This window comes from Anas platyrhynchos, chromosome 1, assembly GCF_047663525.1.
Source record: "Anas platyrhynchos isolate ZD024472 breed Pekin duck chromosome 1, IASCAAS_PekinDuck_T2T, whole genome shotgun sequence".
NCBI lineage: Eukaryota > Metazoa > Chordata > Aves > Anseriformes > Anatidae > Anas > Anas platyrhynchos.
This window is the reverse complement of record NC_092587.1, coordinates 66,502,368-66,518,792: the sequence shown is the minus strand read 5'-3', so window position 1 is coordinate 66,518,792 and position 16,425 is coordinate 66,502,368. Positions and strand designations below refer to the sequence as shown.

The following is a 16,425-nucleotide window of genomic DNA, read 5'->3' as shown; positions in this document are numbered from 1 at the left end:
GAATAACTTTCACTCTGTGATAAAGAGGTTGTTTGGACAGAAGTTTAGAGATACAAATATTTTAGCATTTCTACTTTCAAAAGAGTTTTGGGGTATTACAGTGGAAGTCCCACTGAGTATCTCATTTGTGTTGGCTTCATTTTTGTTTTCAGACTGAAAAGGAGAGATGTTCCAGACATCCAAGGTTCACTTTCTACACCTCTATTGGAAAAACAAAAAAACACACATGCACAAAAAAAGTCCAAAACATACCACCCCCCAAGGTTCAAGTGTAAGAGAAAAATGTCATAAAGCTGCAATATATATATATATATATTTTTTTCTTTTTCCTCAGATCTCACAAATCCAAAAATACTTTGTGGGTTACATATCTGTGAAATATGTTTCTGGTAGACCAGGTAAGCTAGCAGTACGTTGGATAAATCTCTGTCATGTATTGCTGTCCTGTGGTTGTGAATCTGAAAGCTCTTTTGCTTCCCGCAGGGAGTCTTCAAAATTATCTATTCAGTTATTTTCAGCAACTGTTTGTTTGTTGGATTAACTCAGTTCCCTCTCTTCCTATTTTTCTTGTAGTCCAGAAATATTTTTAAGAAGAGTGTGTTCCCACTACTCAGTATGTTTGCCTTAGAGGTTAAGAAATCTGTGTTCGGTTCTAACAGTTTCAGTCGTTCTCAGTTTTCCCCTTTGTTCCCATACAGCTGCACCAGGCACAAGCACAGCCTGATCAAGACCATTCAACCCCCCTTCTTTAAATTCAACAACAGTCTGGGTGTCTCTGCCCTTTTGGAGCAGTGCATTCTGCTGGCTCGGAGGAAGAAGAAATTCTTCTCATGGCCAAATGATTGCTTATTCTTTTAACACAGGATAATGTAGAAAGGAAGAGCTGACATTATTTTTATTATTATTTTGTCTGTTTTGGGAGGATACAGAGTCTCTTCTCAGCACGGTGGCCTGGTTGTGCTAGGCACTGTATATATACATAAGTGAGGACAAGTCCCTGCCTTGAAAATCTCACCCTTTTCAAAACTGAAACCACAAAAGATGTGGGTAAAAAAAAAGGTTCTGTAAACAAGCAGGCTGATTATCATTGCGGGTAAGCTTCATTTCTTCCTTCAGCTCATTGAAAAGCACCCCTGTGAAGGGTCACAAGGGAAGGCGTCTCAGGTTTCTCCCACTTCGGATGTGGGTGGGGTGAGGAGGAGGGGATGCACTGCGATGCTAAGCTTCCACATGGGACCCCTTCTGCTGGCATGTCCACCAGCTGCAGCCTGGCACTATGGCTATTCCCCCCATACCCTTTCCCCTCGGCACCCCCTTGCACCTTATGTATGTGGTCATGGCAAGAGGGAGAGCCTCCACTGCTGCCTGGCAGAGGACTGGGACACCAGCTTCATCATGGGGACAGGGTCAGCTCTGCAGGCTTCACACTCATGACGTGCCATTGATGGGTTTATTGAGGATGAGATCTTTCATTTTTGAAGAGACAAACTTCATTTTTTGGATATCTAGCACTAGAGGGGCCAAGTGACGAGCACCTTACTGCCACTGGAAAGGATAAAAATGCTTCTGGCCCGTATGCCACTGTGCAGCTGCATGTTGATGGGTGCACTTACTTATAAAGGGGTGAGCAAAGTGCTAGGAAGTCTTGATAAAAAATGAAAGGAAAAATAGCAAAAGAGGGCAGGACTGACAGAGATGGCTTTAACTTCATGTTACGTGCAAGATCTTGTTATTGATAAAGAGGAAAACAAGTCAAGAATTTTTATTCTAATAAAATTCTTAACACTAATATACAATACAGAGTTAGTAGTAGTTGTACCATTACAATACAAAAATATTCATGATCCAAGTTATCTAATCAATATAAAATTAGTCCTGTTGAGAATGCAGTTTAAAATTGTATACAAAATAACAGTCTCACAAACCTACCTCTCATTTTCCCAAGTTACACTCCTTTCCACTGCCTCTCTGAGACCAATGGATGATAACACCAGTCTTCCTTTTGGACAAAGCGTATAGCAGACTTGCAGCAAGACATCAGAGTCCCCACAGCCCTGGGAACGTCACCAGACCTTGCTGTACCTGCCCCACTTCTCCAGGGCTCCCCACTTTGCCCATAGGCCAAGACCCCACATCAGACCCAGGGGCTTTCAGCCCCTGACCCAAGGATGCTGCAGCAGGGCCAGATCCAGCTTCCCACAGCTCTTCCCATGTCCTGGTATGACCTTAGCCTGTTCTTGTCCCCAGGGAGGTATTCAGCCATCCAGGGGCAGTGTCTGACCCTGGTTCATTCACCACAAGCGAATGGTTTATCCCCTTCTCATCTCCAGCATCATCCTGTGTCTGTGTGTCTCTGGGCTACATCCTGTGTTCCTGTTTTTGAGGTTTCTGCTGTTCTCTTGTACCAGGGTTATACATTGTAACAGGGCTATAAATATGTCATAATACACAGGCTATCAAGTCCTTGCTATTGTTTGTATAGACATGATGATCAGGCCAAGCAGAGTTACCATATGATTATACCATATGATTTTCCTCAGCTCTAGAGCTAAGCAAAAGTTAAGCAAATGAGGCAATAGCCACTTGGTCATTAGAAAATCTTTCTTATAACTACATAAACTGAAACAAAGTTCCAGGCAGGCCAAAACACATCTGAAGTCCAACCTGACCTGAGGCCTTGACACATTAGAGCAAAGCCAGAGGACTCTCCCAGTGATAGTGCTGGGTTTCTGGGCTAGGAGACTACAGCTAGAACACAGGGCTGGGCAGGAGGGACAGGCACTTCTTGGGGGTGGAGAGAGAACTGGGATTTGGCAAACAGCCACCCTGCCAAAGCAAAGTATCCACTGCACAAAGGCACCCTGATGCCCAAAGGGACACGGGTGGATCTTGCAGTGCTATCTTCTCTGTTGTGACACCACTTCTGCAGTTACAGCTGAAAAAAATGAGTATGTTGTTGGCAGGATTGCAGTTAGAAGGATGGTGCCCTCAAAGACCCCTCCAGAGACCATCTCTGGACAGAGGCAGTGACCTCCAGCCAGGAGACTTCCTGAGTACTTTTTCCATGCCCTAGCCATTTCTGCTCAATGTTTCCTCAGATGTGTGTAACGGCCAGTGGGACCCAATCCCCACTGCTGCATCTGTAGGAGAGAGACAGTGCCAAACAATATGAGCTTTCTTAAACCCATGGGATATAAACACATCTTTGCATTGTTTCTGCCTGGAAAAGTATGCATGTGATGTATGTCCTCTGAAATCTCTCATCCCCTCTTTACTAGGCAGGACAATTTTGGAGTGCAGAAGGTCCTTCAGATCTCTGGAAGGATGTAAAAAGATACATACTATACCTTTGCTTATTTGTTTAGTAAAAAGGGAAAATATTTGCTTCTGAATACATACATCTGCAGTCAACTTCCAAGGTAAGGAACCCTAAGAGATTTTAAGAAGATAGTGGTGAAAAATAAATAAATAAATAATATTAATAATAACAAAAAGCAATTAGCATTAATTAAATCCTAAAAATTCTTGACATGGAGGAGAACAGCATACAGTGATATTAGTGTAAATTGTATGTGATGCTTCCCACTTATAAGAAATATGCACACTATGTCCTATAATGTTTGGGATATTTTAGTGACTGTGGAGTCACTGTCTTCAACTCCTCCAATTTACTTAAAGGTGTCTGATAAGAAGAAACATCTCACAAGGGGTTCAAAGGTCTTTGAGGCAAGATCCTAAACAAAAATGCCAGTGAAATCAGTAGTGGGCCTTAGGATAAGAGTGAGGCAACTAAAATAGAAAATTATTGTTGGCTTCCATAATATGGATTCAAAAATTGATTAAAAATGTGTGTTGACTGACATGTTATTTATATTCTCTTCTCTTGAAGTTTCATCTGTTGCCTTGCAGTGATTTCTGTAGTGTGCATAGAGCTTGGGTGATTTAACACAAGTAATTGAACCCTACCTTTCTAAAGCATGTTTCTGTTTGATTGTGTTTATGTTGTCACTTTGTCTCATAGTATCGTGTAGTGTGCTAGTAAACCGTTAAGATGCCACTGCAGTCCACTGCAGTCCATCTCGTGAGCTTTGCAGGTTGATTGCTTTTTCTAGGCAGATTTTTATTCTGTATCCAACAGCAGCTGTCAAACTGCTTGCTCAGTGTCAGACTGCAGAAAGGCCCTGCAAGCATATTTCTCCTTATGCTCCAGGGGGGTTGCACAAAGCCTCCTAAGGTAGACAGCTTCCTCCCTTTCCCAGCATACCTGAGCAAACAGTTGTGACCACCTCAGTATGAAATTCACTAATGGCTGACTAATTTTCATAATAAAGACAAGATTTAGACTCCTTTTTAATTATTAGTTTTCCCTGACTTGACTTGTTATAAGCTCACGAAAGGTATGCTTTGATTCTGTAGGATGTGTGCTTCAAATGCTGGTATTATCACAGGGTTTGGGGTACCTTAAACCCTGCTTAAACTCAGCTGCAGATTTGCCACATCTCTTACAGACTTAAGCAATTGTGAAACTGAACATTACATGTGTTTATCTGAAAACTGTGTAGAAACGAAACCATCTCATGGGCACCTTCCTCCAGAAAGAAAAAGCTTGTTGAGTCTGGTTGCCTTTGTACAGGCAGCCTTTCCATCACATCATAGCCTTCTCCATTCTTAAATCCTAGGACTGTACCTGTGAAACTGAATTCAGAGACCTTGTCTCACTTTTGTTTAAGGAACTTCAATGGATGGAGCACCACGCTGGCAGATTGGGTCTGTGGGTCCCGCCATAACCCTACATCCATGTACACTGGATGCAGTTTGCCATTGCTACCTAACCTCTCCAGCTTTGCCAGTGCAGTGTGAGCAGAAATAGCAGGTCAAACACCCAAAACTCATGAGGTGCATGTATTCAAAACTATACATGTACACATACATACGCAGGGTTATTTCATATGCATTTATTTTTTTTTATTATTTTCATTTCTGGGATCCCAGGATAAGTTGATACTGTCTTTTAAATTCTGTGCTTTTAGGTTTTAGTAAAAACATATCCAGGTTTCAGGATGTAACTGTGAAGATTTGCAGTATTAGCTAAGCCTTGCGGGCTCATTCTGTACAATGAAGCTTGTGACTCCAAATTCATTAATGCTAGCAGATAGACGATTTTGAGGTCTGTGGCAAGAACTACATAAGCAAAAATTGTCACGGTATTATTAATTACTTCCCTCAGCTAGTGAAACAATTATTTGATCAGAACTAATCAAGTGTTTGCTGAAATGATGGAGATTTATATTTTTTTTTCATGCATATGCAAATAGAGAACTTCAGATACCCTACACATTCTGTAAGAGGGTGAGACAGCTGAACCAGGCCTTTCTGCCCTTAAAAGCAGGAACTGTGACTACTATTTGAAAAGGTAAAATTCAGTGCAAGAATGGGAAAATTTAATGAAGAATAACAATATAGTTTCAAAGTAATTCTGGCCAATCTATTGATTTTAGTATTGTGGTAATGATACTTTATATATTTCTTAAAAGTTTAATTGTCTATAGCCCTGTGAATGTACCAAAAATGCTATTTGTTATAAAAAAATCTCTTCCTCTGACATTTCTGCTAGGGAATATGAAACCTGTGGGCCCCAAACCCAAATAAAAATGTCAGCACCTTTTTTGTCATCACCTCATGATTCTTAAAGAAGTGTTTTAATTTTAGGTGTGTGATTCAAGAACTCTGGAGGCCTGGGATGAGCAGTGTAGTTAACATTGTTCCCTCTCATCCACCAGATAAATGTATGTCCAAAACCTCAGAAGGAAAAACAAAGCCCAGAAACTTATAGAAGTTTCAGGCAAAAAAGAAATTCTGGTGAAACAGATCAAATAAACATTTTCAATTATATATTCTCCTTTCTCCCTGTCCCCTTTCTTTTCTCATGAATATGAGATGTGAGGAAAATGTTATATCTGAAGTTTAATGCTCTACCTCTCTCTCAGTAAACATACGATTGTAATAAAAAACATCTGTCATGCTTCCCTATAAAGAGCACAGCATAGATATAAAAAGATTGATTGTCTGCATCATATTTCATTTTTGTCTCACTAAGATAGGCAAACGGAGGCATCAGAATGCATAACAAGGCTTGAGTTCATGTTGTAACCTGAAGTTTATTTGCTTAAATTCAATTAGAGTCTCATGCATCAAACACAGTGTAGCTCTTGAGAGAGGACAAAACAAAATCTAGCAATCATTTCCAAATATGCTGAACTTTACCCACATGATGTCAGCGACTCTTGGATGTCTTTTCTTGTGCTTCACGTTTCTCTCAGGACAGAATCCTTGACTTCCAAACCCAAGTGCCAGCTAGCAGCCAGTGACTGAGAAATGCACAAATTAAGGACTTGGACCTGACTCTACTCCTTCTGAAGCAAAAGCTCCCCATGCCTTCAGTGGGAGAAAAGTCCTCTACGTTACTTCACTAGTTGATTATGATCCACAAAGGACTGTGTAGTAATGACTGCCAGATAATTCATAATATCCCAGGACCCTTGTCTTTCTGGAAGGCTTTTTATCATCACACATTCAGCTTTAATCCCAGCCATAAATTTACATGGGTTGTAATTGATGCATTAGTAACTGGAATGGCTGGATGGCAAGTTTGTAAGTCATAGGTTACGGCAGCTTCAGGCTGAGGAGTTTGGGGGTTCAGATGTGATGATAAACAGCTGGTTTGTTAATCCCAGTCAGTTTACTCAAATAATCTCCTCCACGGATGTAACGATAATTAGGAGCAAGGAGTAAAAATCTGATGACCCTTGGCAGCTAGACAAAAAAGCAAATCAGGAAAGAGTATATTTAGAGAAGCAAGCTCCAAATTAAGAGTAACAGAAAACAGAACACCCAGGAGGCACAATGGCACAGCCTCTGACTTGGGGATGCAGGTGCCACAAGGACCACAAGCAAATGATTGTGCCTTTCCTTTTTTCAAGATGTCTGACCTGTCTGCAGTTCAGAGTAGTCCGTCGTATAACATGGACTGAGTGATTCATGACAACTCTTTGAGACACTCATATCCATCACAGCCGCTTGGAGTCTCCACGGAGCCCAGCGCTGTGACTCCAGTCTGACAGACACCTTGTTCTCTTCTGATATATTCTCTCCTCTATCCTCGAGCTCTTCAGAAGAATCATTTCTGGTGCGGAAATGAGACTTTTGGGAATCCTTTGCACTGCTTTGGCTCTGTACCTGGGAAAAAGGCTCTGAGTCAGCCAGGAACAGTCCAGAGGTTTTCCCTGTGGTTCAAAAATATGTTTGCAGCTCTGTTTCTGTGAGGAGAGGGTTACAGACACGCTGGGCTCCTTCTTCCTTTGCAGGTTTAGGTCTTGGAGAGTTCTCTGCTTTGCTTCATTTTGCTGAACCAACCTTCTCTACAAGTAACTCTGTAATTTAATATTAATCAACGAAGCACAAGCCTTACAATAAAGGAATGAATTAACAAGTTCTTAATGTCCATGGGGAGAGAGGAGGGCTTTTTATAATTTTATTTTATATTCCATTTTCCTGGCAACAAATAAAATAAAATAAAACAACACTATAAATCAGAATGTTTGCCCAAAGCTAGTTTTTGGATAGCAGAACTTCTGTTCCTAATTTATTTAGAAATTTACAGAATCTTCCCAGCATGTTTAGACCAAATCAGCCTCACCAGTTTTGAGGCTGTTATGTTACAGATAGATTTACTACTCCTATTTATAGACTTACTACAGCTCTAAAAATATTTTTATGGCACTAAGGATGACACATTTAAACATAATATTTTAGAAACAGACACACCCCAAGGAAACTCCCGATCAGATTGCAGACAATTTGGTGACTAGAAAAATCTCTGTGCTTATTCTTATCTGTCCCAGCCTGCATTGTGTTCTAGATGGTATCGTGGCCAGCCTTAATGCAAACAGTCTTCTATAGTTTTACCTAAGTACCTAAGCAGTAAATAAATAGTCTTCCCATTTGGGATTTCTTTTTTCTTTTCCATGTTTTTTCAGCAGCACAAAGAATGGAGGAACACAGACTGCTAGCCAGTCTCTTTTGTTTCTCCCTCTTGCTGTGGATTATTCTGCATTAAGATCACATTTGTATGATCCTAAACCAGGAACAATTTGCTCGTTTCTCACCATAGGCTTGTGCCTTAAAATCAAGAGAAGAATCAGGCTTGCTTTGTGTATTTCTCTCCTGAAAACTCTATGGTTACAGCAGGGTCCGTTTTCAACAACAGTGGAAATCCTGATATCCAGAGGTTAATCTAAAATCCTCAGGCTTGCTGCAGCTGGCATGTAGCATTTGAATACCTGCCCATCTATTTTCTGTACAGCCTGAATAATGGCCCTTCCCCTGCATGCACAGGTTTATTGTCCACATGCCTTCAGCTGTATAGACACACACGAAGGAGATGGCCACCAGCTGTGGTGGGGCGAATGACTGTGGGGCTGAATTTCGGGTGGGAAGGAGGCTCCCAGCCCCCCGTGGAAGCCACTCGCTCTGGGTAAGCCGTTCTGCAGGTCCCCAGCTGGAAAGTATCTTTAGGCTGCTCTATAACAGTAGGAAATTTCTTGGCATATTTTGTCTTTTCCCCAACCAGAAAAACACTTGTGAAATGTCTTCTTCAGCCCCTGCGTTACCATGCTCTGGTTTCCTACCTTCAGTGTTACAAGCTTCATAATTATATCAAAACTTTTTAATAAATGCCCACGCCTCTTGCACACACCCTGGTGAACATGTAAACTGTGTGTTCTAGGTAGGTACCGAAGCTGAATTCATCCTTCCACAAATCTTTCTGTTTCCCATTTATTCTTCTGTTTTCCCTTTTCTCACCCTCAAGCCCCACTTCCTTCCCAGTTTCCTGTTGATTTTTTTTCTGTTCCCCTTAAATATTTTCTTCCCAAATAAAAATAAGCAACCCACAGTGATCTCCTGCATTTTTTTTTTCTGTCCTTTGTCAATGGGGTGAGCACTTTTCTGTGTAAATTGCTATTACTTACCTAGGGAGGCTGTGTGCGGTGATTGGTATCAATAGTTTGGAAATGCCAGTTCAGATGTCAGTGCTCCTGTGAGTGCTCATTCACACGAATGACCGAGGTGACCTCTCCATAACCTGATTTCTGAAGGTTTGAAGGTCTGTTGGAAACAGACTTCCTGTTATCAAGATAAGTGGAGGGTATCTATGCACTCATTCCCTGTTTAGGTGCACGAAAGCTGCTTCAATCCTCCCTCCCCACCCCCATAACTTCACTGAAGTTCTTTTTTCTCTTTCCTGCTTCCTGGAGAGCCCTCTGGACCAGAAAAAGTAGCAGGGACAGAGCCATCAGGAGAAGACCCAGTGCTACGAGGGGCTTTTGGAGTTCAGAGCTAGGAAGGAGAAGCTGGCTGAACTGCTTTGCTTTTTCTCCTAGGTTTTTTGAAGCTGGGTTGAGGTGAACTCCCAAACAACTGCGGGCTGAGGCCCCACCTCTCCTGCCTGATCCGCAGGCTCTGGTTACTGTCTCTTACCTGGTTCATTGGAGCCTGCAGTAAGCCTCATGCTTGCGTGCTGCCCACTGCCTTTGTCTCTGAACCTGCCCAGGAGCCTGGTGAAATAACACAGTATGCAGCACTCAGGTCTTATTCTCAGGAAGATTTGCCAAACAGCCCCAGGTCAAGCATGAGCTAGCATTGCTTTAGAAGAGTATCAGCAACCAAACCACTGCAAACAGTAGCCGAGAAATATTTTCCTTTCGCCTTTTTGAGAAAGTGTTTGGGAAAAACGTTGTCTTTGCTGGAGAAGCTGTCAGGGGCATGACTCTGGCAGTGATGGCTCTGACTTCACCTGCCTCTGCAAATGAGTCATGGAGTGTTATAAAATCCAAGGACCTGCCAAGTCTCATTTCTTGGAACTAAGTGGAAATTGTAGAAAGCAGATGCTCTTTCACTAGTTTATACTTCTTCCGTGTGTTTTTTTTTGAGGAGGGCTGGCAATCAGAGAAACATTGCAGCATAAAGGACCTGTTGCTATGTTTCAATAACCGTGCCTCAATCCTGCAAATGGCTGTATGGATGGTTCAGACCTTCAGAGACTGGACTTCTTAATTTTGCTCTTTGTGAGGGATCTTGGAGAAACCTGGAAGCAGACCTGGGAACATAACTAAACAGGTTTTTAAGCCTTGCAAGCCAGTTTCACGGTATCAAAAACCAGGAACTGAACCTCAAAAAACTAGGTTAGCTATTTTATATGCTACCTGAAGGGGGGGTCATTCTTTTGTTTGTGTGTTTGATGCAGCCGAAAAATTAGTTTTCTAGCTTCTCTATGGAGTCACAAAAGACAGAAAGTTACTTGGAAGTGAAATCAGTGAAAATTGACATTCTTAAGGACTAGCCTGATCATAGTGGTGCAAATGGCTCATTATAAAAGTCATGAACGTGGCACCAACGTAGTGTCAGGGCTTTGGCTACCTGTCAGCACACCAGGAGTACCTGTGCACGGGACTATTCCCCCATGCAGAGCGAAAGACACATGCAAATTGTCAGGGCTGGGAGCGATGCGGTGCCAGATGGAAACAACATAAACAGCTGGGAGATTTCATCCGGGATTTCCATTGAGGACAGGAGACTTTTGTTCGTGTAGCCGACTCGTTCTACAGTCGGTTTAGAGACACCTACATCTTCGGGGATTTTGCTTTGGAGTCTGGGTAGGTTTTGTGCGTGGCTTTTTTTTTTTTTTTTTTTCGGTAAATGCTTTAGATCGTTTTAAGCAACTCTCATCCCGGCTGCGGGGAGGTGCTCTAAGTAAAGTACACCGGCGTTTTGCAACTGACCAGCAAACCTCGACAGGGCGACGGAGCAGCAGGGGCTCGGCGGGCGGCCGCGCACCGCCACCGCCGGGCTCCGCGGGCCCGCCCCGGCCGGGGGCTGGGACCGGGGCCGGGACCGGGGCCGGGACCGGGGCTGGGGCCGTGGCCGGGGCCGGGGCGGGGCGGCGGGCCGGCAGAGGGAGCTCGGCATCGCTCCGCTCCGCTCCGCTGCGCGGCTGCTCCCGCTGCCCGGCGCCCTCCCCGCGCCGCTCGGGCACTTTGTCCGCGCCTGCCGCCCCTGCCCCCGGCCGGCGGCGGCGGGGAGCACCCCGGATCCCCCCCGGATCCCTCCTGGATCTCCCCCGAATCCCTCCCGGATCCCCCCACCGGCCGCCGCGTCGCCTCGAGCGGGAGGAAGGCGCCCGCGGAAGGTAAGGGTCTGGCGGGGAGGGGATTGCCTTGGCCCCGGCGTCGGCGCCCCCCACCCCTCTTTATTCTGCCCCCTCTCTTTTCTTCTGCCCCAACCCTCTTTATTCTGGGCTCGTAACATGGCGAGCGAGGTGCGGGGCGCTTGCCCCAGCCTCCTCCAGGTGCCGCTGGGGCTGCTGCTGCCGCCCGTCCTCCTCAGTGGGAAACTGCCCCCGAGTCCCCCGGGCGAGCTCAGGACAACGCTTTGGGAGCAGGGGACGGAGCCTCGGCCGCAGCCCTTCCCCGCGTACACCTGCGGGGGTCCCCGTGGAGATGCTCACGGGCGCTTTCCCCCGGCGGGGTGCCACCTGCGCGCACCTTGTCCCCCGGGGAGGGTCTCCGGCCGTGCCCCCGAGCTCCGCCACCTCCCTCCTCACCTCCTCCCAGGTGGCCAGCCCGGCTCTCCCCGCCGCTCGCCCATTTTTCCGGAGTCTAAGGTGTTTTTTTCCCGAGGTGGCGTGTGTTGGTGGTGGGTGGCGAGGAGCAGCTGTCGGGTGGGATAATCCTGCGGTGCGTGCCCGTGTTGCTTTGGTGCTCTGCCCTGCCGGCTGCCTTCTCGGCTGTTCAGTCCATTCTTGCTCTCTCTGCTAACTTTCCATGGCATTCTTCCTCCTTCCACCCGTCTCATCACCATGGTGTGTGCTTCTGTCCACATTGCGCTAGTACCCTAAGGGTGACCCGGGTGCATGGTGGAAAACAGGTTTGTGGCATTTCACAGGGTGATATATGGTGCTCCATACCCCCTGCAACCTCTGTAGGGCTGGATTATGTCCATCAACAACAGCAAGGGACTGCAGCCTCTATGAAACCCTAGCCTGAAGCCAGCTAGGAGTAGATAACAGAAGAACGAGTGGAAGAGTTTTTCTTAAGGATATTTTTTTGCAAACCAACTCTCCCACCCCAGAGCTGTGTTTTGTCTTAGCTCATGGCTCTTGCACCCCGCGGGTTATAGACATGCAGCAGTATGACCTTTGGTGGCGTCTGTTTGTTTACTTCAAGTGAAGTACTGAAGATAAAAATATTATTGCTCTAGGTCGTGTCTGCTGAAATATTAACCAAATGATGGATCTTGGATTTCTTTGCAGTGCAGACTGTGTTTTAATACAGCTTCTCCTTCCTTTTGTCATAAAAAAATATGGTCCTCCACCCTTCCTATTGACCATCTTCTCTTTTGTGATTGTGAAATGTCTGTATGTCAGCTACAAAAATTGCTTACATGGAAGAACATAAATATGACCATTTTTGTCATTAGCAACTGGAAATACAGAATCAGCACTGTGTGAGCAGTCTTCTTCCCATGGAATACCAGTGGAAATGCTGCAACCAGAGTCCTTTGAGAAGAGGCCTCTCCTAGACCAGCCCTAAAATGAGTTCCTCGTTTTCTCCCAGTGGCAGGGACTGTGAAGAGCTTACAGGGTTTCCAAGATGCAAGGGAGACGCAGCATATCTTGGCTCAATTCGCAGTTCACGGCAAGTGTAGTGTTATTAGCATACAGGTGTCTTCAGGTAACAAGATACTGTGCTCAAAGGTCTATGGGAGCAGACTGGGGCTGCTGTTTGCTCTGGCTGGGGGAGGCTGTGGAAATATAACCGGCTTTGGACAATACTTGTATTGTCACATACTCACAGTGGCTGTGGTATTGAGTTACACGTTCTTTAAGCTCAGAATAAATGTTTTTGATTGCATGTAATTTTGAAAGCACCCAGAGCATCTCATTAAGTGTAATTGGAGGGAGGTGACAACCCCATAAGGAAGCGAGTAGGTGCCTGGCTATACGCAGCAGTAACACACAGTCCAAGATTGATCTAAAGATACTTCTCTTGTGAAGTACACAGACTTAAAAAAATGCAAAAGCTTTCCACCTGGTGACAACTAAATTCATGAAATATGATTGATTTTCTTTCTGGTCATATTCTAGCTGTAAATGGCAAATCACTCATGTTAACTGCTGTATTTATTCCCCCTGTGCATGAAAGCTTATTAAAACCTAAACATCTGAAGTTAAATAATTGGTGCCCTGAGGGTCAAAATAGATTGAGTATATATGAACTTTTCTCTTCAACTATGGTAGTGGCATAACAGAAGACTCGGAGTCCTCACAATAAAGGCTGCACTAAGAAAGTTCTTGTTAACTTTGATTTCAGTGTCTAGCACCTCTCTCATACTCCTAATTGCTGTGTCAGCCTGTCTTCTAGAACAGCGAATGACTGGTCGAAGGTGGGAGATTTCCTTAAAGAAGCAGTTTTCAACCATGCCAGATGGAAAAATGGAAGCTTTTGGTCTTTGAACCCTCCAAAATCTGGAGCACAGTAGAACCTCTTCTTTCTTTGCTGCATGGCTGGTAGCCAGAAAGAAAAGTCATTCAACATCTCAGAGCTGTATACCTTATGGTACAGTGTGCACAGCCCAATCCTGTTAACCTCCATTCAAAGAGAATTGGAAAGGTGCTTTGCTTGAGTGTGTGTTTTCCACATATGGATAGAATTGGTTCTCATATATCCTTTTAAATCAAGATTTCTTCTTGCTTTTTCGTTTAACAGCGTCTGGTTCTGTGTCTCCTTTGTCTATAGGCATTCAGGATTTTCATTATTCTAGTCCTGAGCAGCGGTCCCAAGAAGGCTAATCAACACACTGTGACTGGGTGGCTTTGAACTGATTTTGAAGCCTCTGTATTTATTTTGTGGTACAGAGAGCAGTCTGATGTCTGAAATATGGTTTTTGCTGAAGCTAGGGCAATACTCAATACTTACTGAGCACCTGCTAAAACTGTAAGTCACTAAAGTACTGCTGGTAACTAAACTACCAGTACAGATACAGATACCTGTATATCTGAATATTCAGAAATAATCTGAATATTCAGAAATACTCTGAATATTCAGAGTGGGAGAAAAAAAAATGAATAAGAGGCAAATATGTTGATTTCAGAGCTAGTTCTCTAGTTTTTCCAGTATTAAATGCTCTGCATTTGCAGAAACTAGAGTTCCTGTTTCCACTAAGGATTGTCACAGCTGCCATTTTATCTCAACTCCAGAATCAGACTCTGCTTCATCTGTTTATTTATGCATCCAACACATGATTTTCTCGTAGTTTCGTACATACCTTGATTTAACCCTGACACCTAGAAATTTCAGTTTCCTGTCTTGGGTATCAAGTTATATGATAGTTGTCATTTGAATTTTATTTTTGGTGGGAATTTCAGCTGTTACTATGGTCATGGGGGGCTGCTGGATTTCCCGCTGTTATGCACGTACACAAACCTACGTATACAGTAAAGTTTAATCTCAGTCAGTGAGACTACTTGGATTTGCACAGGTGTTTACTAAACAGATCTCTCAATTCACTGAAAGAGGAAGATTAGACATGGTGTCTTTTGTAGCATTTGGTACTTTAGTGATTCTGTATCATTTTGCTTGTTCCTATGTGAGCTTACTCACAGCTTTCTTGGAAGGATCATGGGGATGTGGGAAGAAGAAACCTTCACTATTTTGTGATTTATTTATTTTCCCTCTCAATAGCACATAATGGACTTTGAGGGGGTAAAAAATTAGTCAGTTAAAAATACAAACATTGTTAGAATTAGCTTTTGAAGACCATTTTTCATTTTGAGGTGTATCTACGAGCCCACATTCACTAACACATTGCTTTGATTTTATTCACTAATTTAACTTTCAGTAAAATTTCTCAGTATAAGCCAGCTCAGGGCCTTGAATGCTACTAGTTGAACACATTCAACCCTTTCTTCCCTTCCCTTTCTATGCCACTATCTATGCAATTAAAGTTACTCATGCTGTGACTCTCTGCAGGAATGAGATCTGAAGTGGAAATAGCAAATTACAAATTACTCTGTTTGCATTTATTACCTCTGTCATTTTCTGAATAGACTCTAGCAACCTTATGCATTTTGGATGGACATAGTGAGCAGATGTCTCTAACTTCAAAGGTTTATCAGTAGTAATTTGCGTGGAATTTGTACATCTTGCGTAAAGTTATGCATGTCTGTAGCGTTTTCTGTTGTGTAATGTTCTGATGCATAATGGGCATCTTCGTTACTAATGGTGTGACAGGGGATTCCAGTTGCATTTGTTTTTAACGCCAAACTGAGTGAAGCTTTTTGACCAGCAAAAGAAATAGCAATGTTCTCTAATAAAACTGTGGGTTGTGAAATGATGAACCTGTTGTTCTGGAATACTGTGAAACCTTTAATGTTTCCACAGAACATTTAGGAAATGTATTTTAAGAATGGTATTTGTTGAGTGAGTATAGGTGTTGTGGATATTATAACTCCAAGCTGGCTTCATACAGATAACTTGTCCTTTTTTTTTTTTTTTCATCTTTTCAAGAATGTGTTGATTTGACGCAAGATAGATTTATCTTTTAATAATCCAAAATCCATTTAGAGATTTTATGGATTTTATAGATTACCATTGCAGGTAAGGGCATATCTGACTTTTAAGTGTCCCGTGAGCACAGAGAAGCTGAGTTCAGCTGGCTTAATTGTGAAGCTGCCATGGCTGATTTTGGGAGGTAGAATTTACCGTATCTCCTGAGCGTTTCAGACTTCACTTACTGCAGGACAATCATTGTAAGTCTTATTTCTGTAGCTTAGGATTTATTATTATTATTTTTATATATATGGAAAATAAAAGGATGACTCATGGGGATTTGTGTATTACTTTGATTTCTGCTCCGGCATGTAAAAGCATTTTTAAGATTTGACCAAGTAGAAAAGCAGGCACTAGTCTTGCTGCTTCTCCCATCAGTACTCCCTTCTCCTCCCCCTCTTCTTCTAGAAATTGGCTCATGTGCAAAGAGAAGCTGAAAGTCAGATGTTAGCAGTACTTTTTCACTCTTCATTAAAATAGGTCCAGAGCCATTAGGAAAGGGAAACGATATGTAACGTACCTCCCAAATTAGCTGCTTAAAACTTGATCTAAAAAACAGGAGAAATACATGAGATCAGAGAAGTGGGCTTGTTCTTTCATACTTGCAGATGCAAGGTGAGATACAAGATTATCCAGATCTTATCAAAGTTTTCACTTTAGGTGGAATTTGGCATTACTGTGATTTGTTCACTTAATGGTCCTAGTGGTTTGTCTTGCATGTGAAATATGAACCTTGGTAAATGAGCACTTTCTTTCATTA

The 16,425-nt window shown here is 43.2% G+C and overlaps 1 protein-coding gene and 1 long non-coding RNA gene across 7 annotated transcripts in view; one reads left to right on the top strand and one right to left on the bottom strand.

The window, feature by feature from the left end:
• Positions 1–6,138: 6,138 nt before the first annotated feature.
• Positions 6,139–12,693, bottom strand: LOC101803430 (uncharacterized). 2 transcript variants are annotated; one of them, XR_011810443.1, is made up of 4 exons: positions 11,660–12,693; positions 9,538–9,614; positions 9,030–9,165; positions 6,139–7,551 (listed from the first exon to the last, which is right to left on the bottom strand). It is a non-coding gene; the product is annotated as an uncharacterized lncRNA (long non-coding RNA). The 2 variants fall into 2 exon arrangements; XR_011810442.1 differs by having other exon boundaries at positions 6,139–7,430; positions 11,660–12,210.
• EPS8 (EGFR pathway substrate 8, signaling adaptor) overlaps positions 10,427–16,425 on the top strand; it is a 132,932-nt gene continuing 126,933 nt past the window's right edge. For 2 of the 5 annotated variants that reach the window (XM_038173072.2, XM_072040290.1), the window contains exon 1: positions 10,427–10,712. The gene's annotated coding sequence lies outside the window, so the exon portion shown is untranslated. Of the gene's footprint in view, positions 10,713–10,809; positions 11,246–16,425 lie in introns of those variants that run through there. The other 3 variants (XM_027462173.3, XM_027462101.3, XM_027462369.3) reach the window with 3 other exon arrangements.